We start from the raw sequence: 5,945 nt of genomic DNA, 5'->3' as shown, positions 1-5,945 counted from the left end.
CAGACCACACTGTGGCAGAGCAGGAAGAAAGAATACGACCTAGAAATTTAGATTCGGCGATAAACACAGTAGCCAAGGAACCATGGTGAAGGATAAGTGAGTAGGAAGTAGATACTGACACAAACACTGGACTTCTTACTGCTGGGCTTAGGTTTTTCTGATTCTGAGAAGAACTCAGAGTGCTTCTCAGTCACTCTCTCTCAAGGGCTCACTGGGACAGCTGAAGCCCAAAATGGTGATTTGTGCTAACATGGTCATCATCACTGTAGTGAAGGGTATTGTAAAATAAGAGTTGCAGGTGGCAAATGTAGTAATGAGAGAATGAAACAGTGTGAGCTCCCTCGGGTCACTGAGGATCATACGCAGAGGCAAAATGTCTGAGTAATTCCTTCTGAACAAAGCATAACTCAGTGCTATTCCTGGATCTGGGCCTACTAAATATGTTGGGTTTTGATAATGATCAAGATTACATATCAACAGATAGTTGAGTGAACAAATGGATTAACATCATGCTATAAGTATGAGCCCAAGAATGTGTTTGAAAACAGCTGCTATGAGAAGGACTGGAACAGAGCCACGGTAAGAGACCAACACATTCTGGCCCACAGAACAGAGAGTCGGTTGTTTGATGAAGTTAATAAAAGTGTTATGTTTTCTAATACTGCTGCTCCAACAAGTTCAAATCCCCTAAGGGCAGACAGAGACGCTAAAGAATGAGGTTCTGCCTGGGCACGGTGACTCACGCCTGTAATCCCAACACTTTGTGGGGCCGAGGAGGGCAGATCACCAGGTCAGGAGATCAAGACCATCCTGGCCAATATGTTGAAACTCCGTCTCTACTAAGAATACGAAAATTAGCTGGGCATGGTGGTGCCTGCCTGTAGTCCCAGCTACTTGGGAGACTGAGGCAGGAGAATCGCTTGAACCTGGGAGGCGGAGGTTGCAGTGAGCTGAGATCCTGCCAGTGTACTGTAGCCTGGAGACAGAGCTAGACTCCATCTCAAAAATAAATAAATAAATAAAATAAAAGATAAAAAAAAAACAAAGAATGAGCTTCTAATCGAGGCTTCACTAAATCAAATGGGAGGCCCAAGTCCAGGAAGGACAGGCCAATTATCAACTCAGAGACATGGGTGGTTCCCCACATGCTGCCTTAAGTCCCATTATTTTTTTGGCTCTGTTCAAAAGCAGTACTTCTGGTCACCTGTCATAAGTAGATTTTTATCTCAACAGAGATTTTCATGTACTTGGAAAATTCCCATCTTGTTACACATGTTATAAAACAACAATGGATAGCACATTTTCTTTCTCCCTAAGAAGCTAAAGTACTTTGATATATATCTTATTTAATTTCAAAATAGCCCCTTGGGGCTATGGGAAGGAGGGATTAAATATATTTGGAATATCCGAGGCTTGCACGAAAAGTAAGTGTCAAAAATTGTCAAGAATATAATGCAGCGTCTTCAGCTTCTAGCCCAGTGGCTTTTCTTAGACTTAGCCTTACTTTGGTGACTTTCTGGACCCTGTTCTAGCCCCAGGAAACTGACTTCACAATCTAGACTTTTTTCTTTTTCTTTTGAGACGGAGTTTCCCTCCTGTTGCCCATGCTGGAGTGCAATGGTATTACAATCTCAGCTCACTGCAACCTCCGCCTCCTGGATTCAAACTATTCTCCTGCCTCAGCCTCCAGAGTAGCTGGGATTATAGGCCTATGCCACCACACCTGGCTAACTTTGTATTTTTAGTAGAGATGTGGTTTCTCCTTGCTGGTGAGGTTGGTCTCAAACTCCCAACCTCAGGTGATACGCCCGCCTCGGGCTTCCAAAGTGCTGGGACCACAGACGTGAGCCACCATGCCCACAATCTAGACTTCTGTTCAATCAACAAACCCTTGCTAACATTCATTAAGCACAACTTATTAACTAGGTGTTTCGAGGTTTGGGTGGCCAGCGTGGTTGATTAGGCAACATCCAGCACACACCTCCTCTCTTGGTGTCTTATTCTGTTTGTGCTGATACAGAAAAAATACCATAAACTGGGTAGCTTATAAACAAAAGAAATTTATATCCTACAACTCTAGAGGCTGAGAAGTCCAAGATCAAGGTGCCAGAAGATTTGGTGTCTGCTGAGGGTTCTCATCTCTGCTTTGTAGACATCTTCTTGCCGCATCTCCACTTGGTGGAAGAGGCAAACAAATTTCCCAAACATCTCTCTTATAAGAGCACTAAAGGCACTAATCCCATTCATGAGGGACCTAATCACCTCCCAATAGTCTTATCTCCAAATACTATTGCCTCCAGGATTAGGTTTCAACATGTACATTTGAAAGGGACACAAACATTGAGAACATAGGAGATGGGACCAAGCAGTCTGGGAAACTGCCTGTTATCTCAAAAGGTAGGTATGAGGTATCTGAAGAGTTATCCTGCCCCCGTTCCCCCCAGACACCCATGACAGTGACTGGTTTAGGAATGGGCATGTGACCAAAGAAAGACTTTCTGGAGGCTTCTGAGGAAGTGCTTTCTCATTCTTAAGAGAGCAACAGGGAAGCAGACACTCCCCTGCTGATGGCTACTGGCAGCCTTCCCACAGCCGCAGGAGGAACTGCCTCAGGATGAGACTGATGCTGTGGACAGCAGCATGGAAGATGAAAAGACTCTAAGTCCTTGATGACATTACTCAACTTCTGGATCTACTAAAGCCAAACACCCTTACTTCTTGTTTTCATCTCATACATAAGCTAAAGAAAAATCTTACTGCACAAGCTAGTTTGAGTTGGCTTTCCTGTGGCTTATAGCTGAGAACATTCTAAAGCAAAGGAGGTTCAGATAAAAAAAAAACAAAAAACAAAACAAAAAAAAAACACTGTGCTGACATGTAAAAGGAGCCTACATCTCCAGCTTCAGACCCTCCTTTCTGGCCTTCATTCCATGCAACCAGGACCTTGTAACCCTAACAGGTTCTTGTAACCCAACAGCCCAGGGTGCAAACACTTCATTTCCAACGAAGCCCAAGCTCTCCTCGGCCATTTAGTGGTCATGGTCCAAGCCCTAGATACCTGGAAAAGATCCATCCTCACTACAAAATCCTCTATGTGAGGGTGGCCCAGGGTCATGTTGCAGGGCAATGAGCTGTTAAGTACTTTTTAAATTTTATCCTTGGCTGTATCCCTCTAGCCCGACTTTGAGCCTTCCTCTGGGTATTTTGTCTTTGGTGAAGAAAGGAAGAAGGCAGCACTGTCTTCTCCATTGTTACTTTCCAGTCCCACAAAGAGATTTTCTTTCTCCTTGAGCTCTCCAGTTGTAGTGTACATAGACCTCCTCCTACAGGAAAGTACTTAAGAGCATTGAGTGTCCCTGACCTGATGGTCTCCCAAGACCAAGTTTAAAGAGGCTGCAGGTGTCTGGAGTGGACTCCCAAAGAGAGGCTTCTTATCCTACAAGAAAGCTCCAGTGTGACTGGATCCGGCGGGGGTGCTCCAGTCTCCACTGCCTGCTGGGCAGGGGTGCGGTGTTATCCCGAGCAGGACCCCAGAAGCTCAGGGTCTGAGAACTGAGAACCAGAGTGGAAGGACAGAGAAGGGCAGATTCTCTGTAACTTCATAAAGCCCATTTAGGAAATAGGTTGAGGGTGGAAGATGGCAGTTTGCCCGAAGAAGTGAAGGAGCATTGACTTTGAAAATAGTTGGACCCAATTAAGCTGTCATCTTCCAAACTGACTAGCTCTGTTACCTCTGACAATGTCCGTACCTTCTCCTTCCTGTAGAATGGGGCCAGTGATCACTACCTCTTGGGGTTGTTGGTTCTTAAAATTTTTTTGTAATTTACATATAAGAATTGTATATATGTGGTACAATGTGATGTTTTCATATACATATACATTGTAGAAACATTAAATCAAGCCAATGAACATACTCATCAGCCCTACTCATTATGTTTTTGTTGTTATAAGGGCAAAGTCTACTCTTTGAGCAATTTTGAAATATACAATCCATTATTAACTGTGGTCATAATGACGTTCAAATATTACAAAGACAAAGCACTACCACAGACCTTCACTAGTGACATCTTTTAGGATTCTGTGCACTCTTTCTCTTTGAGTAAAATTTCAAACCACTCAGGAAGGGGCCTTGGAGAGGGGAGGGAGTGGGAGCTCGGTGATAGGATACTGTCTCATATGAGGACATGTGTCCCAGGGGGAAAAGCACAGGGAAGGAATCTAACAGTCAGATTTAAGACCCAGCTCTGTCAATTGGGTGACTGGGTCCTTCACTCATCCTTTCTGTGTTTAGCTTCCTTCTGTGTAACAACAGTGTGGGACTAAATCATCTCTTGTGTCCCTTGGTGGTCTCAGGGCTTCAGGGGGAAGAGATGACCACTCTGGACACACCTGGCAAGGATCACAGGCAGATGTGACTTCATCTACATACAGTTCCCCATCAGGCCCCCTGTGAGTGCTCCCTGCAGGGTCTTTATGTTTGACCACTGGCCTCACAATGCCTCACACTCACTCTCACCCTTTGGTTTCACACTCCAAGAAGCAAATAGTAGCTCCTTCATCACCCCTTTCGAATGGGCCACGTCTTGTGTCTGATCCTGTACTTCCACAATTCTCTAAGGGCTGAATCCTTACCTAATTATTTCTTCTCTTTCATTCTGTCAGTTCCAAATTAGGGGTTTTGCATTGCTTTAGGACTTTTCACCTTGGAGTTCTAGGCCAGAATTGAAACAATCCAGGAACAGCCCTATCAGCTCTGTCCCGTTAACATTCTCCCGGTGTTTCATCTTCCCCGTTTTCATGGACTTCTCATCTGTGTTTGTGCCCATCTGGACCCAATGTCCTACTCAGTTTCATATTAAGCAGTTTAAATGACTTCCTGATAACTGTGTCATGGTCTGTCTTGTTTCCAGAAGGCATCTTTCTCACTAGCTGCCCAGGTTGAGGTTCCATTTTTCTCCTTCTTTTCTAATAGACTCCAAAAGTGGGCTTTTCTCAGCAGAACTGCATGCTTGGAAGCTGAGTAAGAATGGAGAATTCAGGCCATGTGTGCTGAGAAATCCCAGATGAAGTGTGCTAAAAATGCAGATTTCTGACCTCGGGCATGATGCCAGAAAGAAGTTTTAATGTCCAAGCGTTTTATGCTTCAAAGATAGACTCTTGTGATTGTTGGTTTAAACCTGCATACTACACAGGAAGCAATCTGATATCCCACTGACTGGAACATATAAGGTAAGTCAAAATTGCTTCGATTGAGGCCAACAACATTGCTGAAGATTTGATACCCTCTAGAGATTATTGCCCAAAATAGGTGAGTAGAAGAACAAGTTGCTCCACCAACTGTACATTTAGCATATTTCATGTGTTACAGGCAAATTTAAGAATTTAAGGACCCTTTTCACAAGATGGTGCCGAAAGCGAAGAAGGAAGCTCCTGCCCCTCCTAAAGCCGAAGCCAAAGCGAAGGCTTTAAAGGCCAAGAAGGCAGTGTTGAAAGGTGTCCATAGCCACAAAAAAAAGAAGATCCGCACGTCACCCACCTTCCGGCGGCCCAAGACACTGCGACTCCGGAGGCAGTCCAGATATCCTCGGAAGAGCGCCCCCAGGAGAAACAAACTTGACTACTAAGCTATCATCAAGTTTCCGCCGACCACTGAGTCTGCCATGAAGAAGATAGAAGACAACAACACACTTGTGTTCATTGTGGATGTTAAAGCCAACAAGCACCAGATCCAACAGGCTGTGAAGCAGCTCTATGACATTGATGGGGCCAAGGTCAACACCCTGATTCGGCCTGATGGAGAGAAGAAGGCATATGTTCGACTGGCTCCTGATTACGATGCTTTGGATGTTGCCAACAAAATTGGGATCATCTAAACTGAGTCCGGCTGGCTAATTCTAAATATATCTTTTCACCATAAAAAAAAAAATCAAAGTCATGCAAAACTG

General features: G+C 44.4%; 1 long non-coding RNA gene across 1 annotated transcript; it reads left to right on the top strand.

The window, feature by feature from the left end:
• Positions 1-285: 285 nt before the first annotated feature.
• LOC108289623 lies at positions 286-5,859 on the top strand. The gene is made up of 3 exons (XR_005196954.1): positions 286-298; positions 4,143-4,145; positions 5,388-5,859. It is a non-coding gene; the product is annotated as an uncharacterized LOC108289623 (long non-coding RNA).
• The last annotated feature ends 86 nt before the right edge of the window (positions 5,860-5,945 follow it).

This window comes from Cebus imitator, unplaced genomic scaffold (genome assembly GCF_001604975.1).
Source record: "Cebus imitator isolate Cc_AM_T3 unplaced genomic scaffold, Cebus_imitator-1.0 Scaffold407, whole genome shotgun sequence".
NCBI lineage: Eukaryota > Metazoa > Chordata > Mammalia > Primates > Cebidae > Cebus > Cebus imitator.
This window is presented reverse-complemented; position numbering and strand designations above follow the sequence as displayed.